Source organism: Bactrocera oleae, chromosome 6, assembly GCF_042242935.1.
Source record: "Bactrocera oleae isolate idBacOlea1 chromosome 6, idBacOlea1, whole genome shotgun sequence".
Taxonomy (NCBI): Eukaryota; Metazoa; Arthropoda; class Insecta; order Diptera; family Tephritidae; genus Bactrocera; species Bactrocera oleae.
Genome location: NC_091540.1, coordinates 45,809,913 through 45,815,912, shown reverse-complemented (window position 1 = coordinate 45,815,912; position 6,000 = coordinate 45,809,913).

The window sequence follows — 6,000 nt, the reverse complement described above, 5'->3', positions numbered from 1 at the left end:
TTGGCTGACTGCGTCGCTCGGCAGACGTTGCACACGAAAAGTTGAGCCACAAATTGCACTCGCCGTTATTTGGTTATTTCGCAGTAGTGTTGGTGATATTAGTTGCTATTGTTGGTAGCTGTTGTTGTTGTTGTTGTAGTAGACGCCTAACTAGGTCTGCACTATTTTGCTACTGTGTTCGCCTTAACCAACGGAGCTTCCTTTCTAGCCGTCTACGCTGGTTGTTGTTGCTTTTTCGCTTTGTGTTACGGTGCCACACTTTATGCAACTTATTGTGCTGCTGTCGTATGTTGCATTGTTAGGCGGTTACTGTTACTGTTGTTGTTGTTGTTGTTGTTGTTAGCATCTACCACAAATGCTTAGCTATCAGACTGCCGTTATTCTGCCTTAAGTAAAGTAAAGTGCAAATGCATTGTTTTGCGCTTACCGTTACCGACACCGGCGTCGCCAGTGCCCTAACCGTCACCATCACGGATTCCGTTTGCCACATAGCTCTGTGGTCGCAACATCAATGCGCTGCCGACAGTCTGTCTGTCGTGTCTGTCTGTGGTCTCCGTTTCCTTTCTTTATTCCCCGCTAATGCACATATGCGTGTGTAGGTGTGTGCGCGTCTCGTTTTGCTTCCTTTGCCGAAAAGTGAAGTCTAAGGACTTTCGTCTGAGTGGATATTCAGTGTTAATTCCTGTCGTCTTCCGTTTCCTGTGCACTTAGTCCCACTTGTTATATTCGCTTAGCTCTTACGACTTCGATTCGTACTCTTGAGATTCTCATACGGCGAATTTATTGAGAGCTCTGCTGATACTTATCGAACCAATGAACTTTTGTAAAAAATTAAATTTGGTTTAAAAGTGTCGAAAATAAATGCTCAAATGTTTTTAATACTTGGAGCCCTGCGTGCCCAACATTTATACCTAATTTCTGACTATTAATATTATATTATATTTACAAATAAATTATTACTCAAAAGAATCTTTGCTCTGACAATAATTTTCTCGAGCAACTTTTACTATAAGGAAATGAACATGAAATTCGTAGAGGCTATTCTAAGTTTGAGGCATTACTTTCGATCGTTTTTGGCAATTGACAAAAAAAAAAAAACCAATTGAAATTTTTACTATGCCTTTTTTGGACTGCTTCATTGGAACTGCGCGTGCGAACCGAACTTTGATCTCCTTATGTCAATTGGTGTGTATTTGACAGCTGTTTGTTTACGACGCGAAAGGTTTGTCTAACAATTTTATATAATGGGTAGATATACTCATAGTGCGTTCCACGAAACAGATTTTTCAGTTTCGAAAACGGAAAGAAGTCACAGGTCGCATAGTCTGGCGAATTTAGTGGTTGAGGGATGATTTTCGTTATGTGTTTGATTAAAAATTCAGTAACAATCATGCTAGAATGTGGTGACGCAATCAGGTCTTTTGGCATTGACACGCTTCATAACGAAAACATGAAAAAAATGGGTTCATAACAGATGTTGAGTTCTGCTATCTCTCTGAATGCAACATGACAAATTCCAAGCATCGTTTCTTTGACATTTTCGATGTTATCGTCATTAACCAAGATGGATGGACGACTGATCCAAATTCTCGATGACTTCACGGTATTAACTAAATGCTTCGTGCCACTCAAATACTTTCAAGTGAACTCGTTGTTAAATTTTTTCCATCCTAAAAATCGCCAGACAAACGCCGTAAACAAAGAGCTACCAAACACACACTAATTGAGATATGGAGATTGAACTCCACACAATAATACAAAGCTATACCAATGCAGGAACATTTTTGTAATGATGGTAACACCAGTGATATCCCCGGGAACTGTGTAGCAAATGAACTAGCCAGAACAGGCACCACCCTACAACTAGATTCTGGTAAGGTAAGTATATGCCTTAGGCTACTTGTAGATACTTAATCGACAAACATGTTATAAACAAAGCTGAGTCTCAGTGGAATCTGTTCCTGACTTGCTCAATAAGCAGGGAAACTTGGGATGAATGGGACAGGGGCCGCACATTCTACTATTGAAATTCAAAGGAAGGCATAAGAACTTTTATAGAGATGCTAACAGGTCGCTGTCAAATTGGCAGATAAGCAAGTAGGCTAGGTGCACCATACAGTGACTATTGTAGAAGCTGTCAGGAAGTAGAAGAAGAGGAGACGGTAAAACATCTTCTATGCGAATGCAAGGCTCTTTACTAGAAAATAATCGGTCGAGGTCTCCCTGATGAAGTTCATCAGAAGTACGGTGTGGTTTAGAGAGGAGCAAATAGAGTTAGTCCCGGTGGTATCACAATGGGCCTCCTCAAGGCCTAGGTGTGTCCAAAGACAGCCACTATACCTACCTAACACCAGAAACGGCACTAGATTGTGAAAGGTGAGAAAGGTGGATTGCCAGCAAAATTGATTTCAAATTTTAAAACAAAAAACTTGTAAATATATATTAGTGTTATCTCCAGCACTTATCCCTAAAACTTCGCCTCCATAGGCTACATATATAGGTATATAACTGAATATAATAAAACATAAAGCTGTATCTCCGTTACGGAAGATGTTCCACAACATCTGCTGCTTAGCGCTTACGAATAGGTAATCTTGGAAAGATTACCTGGATCTGGAGATATCACTTAGAATACCACTCTACCATATGTGAAACATGGGGATCGAGATAGTCATAAGAAAAACGCAGTGCTTACTCATCGTGTAATAATTTGTTGTTATTGTTGTAAATATTTTATTATTGTCTCTGGCGTTACACGCATACATTGGCTGTAAGTATGTGTGTATTTGTGCGCATAGCGAGTTGCATGCGCGCCACAGCCGGCCCACATGTATGTGTTGTTGCTATTTTCGTAATGCTTCAACTTTACTAAACACACATTTACTAAAAATAAGAAGCAACCGTGTTTTCCTTACACTCGATTTGAATAAAATTTATGTTGTAAGCTATTTTTAGCCGCTCGAGAGCAGGCATACGCGTAGACAATAAACAGCGGCGAAGCGAAATCAAAATAAAACAAGAAAAATGTGTAAATGGAAAAAGAAAAGCCAAACAACAACAACAACAACAACAGCAATAACAACATTGCGAAAAATGCCGCTTTCGAAAATCACAATTTCACATTTTCGAAATGAGGAGTCTTCTGCTCGCCATCAGAGCGCGGCGCATTGTCACCGCCATGTCGCGTTCGCGTACCGCGTCTCGCAAACGTTCGCCGGCTGCCATCAAGTACACGTAGTTACATATGTATTTAAAAATACGAAATTCAAATAGTGTAGTGGAAATACACTTTTACACACTAGAAATTATTTTTAAAGTACGCGTGATTCGTGATTCGGCGGCGACGTGGCCGGGTGATCTTTGCGTGGACTACGAAGTCGAAATTGCATAGGACTGTGAGGGGCTCGATACTAGTGACGGCTAACATACATGCGCACACGTACATTTGCACATTTAGAGACACTAGATGTGCGCTGGGTAAAGATGAGCACACGACTTTGCCTTGCTGGCCGACTAACTAGCTGGCTGGCTCGTGGTAGACTCTGCCAGCGGTAGGTTCGCCGTTTGGGTGTTAGTTGGCGTGTTCAGTTGAGAACGGCGGTCGTTTCGGCAAAGTAACGCGAAAATCGAAAAATATTTTCCTGATCGGCAGACAAAAATATGGATAAGCAAATTTATCTTTTGAGGCATAAAAATTTGAGAATTTTTTTTTTCGGTTGAATAAGTAAAAAATGAGAGATTTTAGGTTACGCTTCTATTTAAAAATTTTTCTTCAAGAAATTGATGTTAAAAAAAGGTTCCTTGTCAGTGGCATATATTGTTCTTACTGAATTCAAATTTAAGCAACGAAATCGTACTAGTTTACGCGCCAAATGCATTTGTTGATCGTTTTCGAACATCAATCATTGATGACCGATCGCCTTGTGGTCGCGTGGAATTCATGCGCGCATTCGAATTTGCAATGACAAATCGCTCGTGACGAACGCGTTGCCGATCAAGCGCAGTTGGCTGAGAAAATTTACTTTTTATTACATTGAAGGCGTTTCGCAGCTTTGTAACATTTAATAAGGCAGTGTACTTCTTGGAGATTTTTGTACATTTTTTATGATCACCTCTTAGCTGTTCTTCAAACATTTTATTTTATGAAATTTAATTCTATTACATATTTCCTGATGTTGACCTCGGGATATACACGTTTTCCTGACCTAAACTTCTTCGCAAAAACTGGTGTATACACATCACATATAATGCTGTCTGTTCACTTCATAATGTTCGCTTGAGTTTTGTTGGTTATTCGCCGCGTGTCTGCGCCGGAATGTTTGTCGCGCGGCGGGCCAATGGCTGCTTAATTACCACAGCTTCGACATTTTGATTTCGCTATTTTCAAAAATATATCTTCGGTTTGCTTTATTTTGCAGGAATCTCTCTGTTATCTGTAGTCGCGGTGACTATGAAAATTGGCGTATGCGTCAATGTATTTCTGTGCCTATTTTTATGTGCAAATTCTAAAAATTCGAAAAGTATCCAACATAGTGTGTGTTAAAAATAGATCCTGTGGAATGTGTCTTCGCCAGCATGCGACATATTTGTGTATGTGAAGTTGAGTTCTTTATAAAAATAAATACAACTTGGTATATCTGAAAATTCCGTGTCAAAGGCAATAGAATTCGTCCACATGCTTTCCGAAAACGATAGTTGTAAGTACTACTTCCATGTATATACATATGTATATATCTTTATTTAAGTACCAGAAAACCTAGAAACGACCTTGAAATCGAAAATACATAAAATAAAATTTAATACTTATACTGACATCTGTATATTTAAAATGAAAGGTTTCGACCATCGCTTTGACTATTATAAATTATATATTCAACTCCTTTAGGCCTTCCATCCATTTTTCTTCTCATCAATATGAATTTCTAGTTGTAAAAAAATACTGTCAGAAAACTCGCTAATAGATCTCGGATCGTTACTATAAATGCTTATTCGTATCTTGATAAAATTGTAATCCAAGTCGATGATAGGGCCGTGCACATCACGAAGCCGAAATAACTTGACGGATTAACTTCTGGTTCGTTTAATCTGGCATTAAACTTTTAACTTGTAGTTTATTCTAACGTGGAACCTAGGGCTGTTGTTTTAGAGTCGGGAAGTACGACGAAACATTTCTTTTTTTCATACGGGCGATCGACAAGCACCTTTTAAACTATATGGGGGGATTGTGCTGGGACAGATCTAAGATCGTGAGGTACTTGGAGGATTGGATTGGATTATGTCAAGAAACTTTATCATGGAAGTGAAAGACGGTCTACGTTGAAGGGACTTTTTTGCCAAAGTATTCCAAAAACATCACCAGACGGCCAGAGATATCTATTATGTATATTGAAGCCTCTGATTTTTTAAAATCGTACACTCGAGTCTTTGCAGTTATTGCTATCAAAGAGTGTATTTTATTTTTTAACTTACCGATTTATTAGATCCTTGAAACAACAGCCCTTGGCCTGATAAAATCAGGGTAAATTCCGGTAACGTAGCACCGGCTGTTGTGAGAATTAGATTTGTCTTTCTACGTGGCGTGTCTCAGTGACAACGCATCCCCAAATAAAGGGGTTCGACTTGAAGTTCTAATAAAAAATTTCCGCTCAGTATTAACTCCACCAAAATGATCGCACACGCACTGTCTACATTAAAAATAGCAACAATAATTGTTTATCATTAATTTAAATTTCAGCAAAGTATTCTTACAATTTGACCGTTGCCATCGACAAGTGTTGCAACACCAACTACGAATGCGGGCGCAACGGCAGGATGCACACACACACACCCATACCCTTGCTGAGCAAGTAAAATGATCGCTACATGTTGATAAACAAATTCCGCTGCGACTCAGCTATGAAGCATAGCGAAGGGGTCTGTCCGTTGTTTTGTCTGCTTGCCAACAGGAGCTCCTGCACACATATGCACACACACACACAAGTCTCACCATTCATGTGGCTA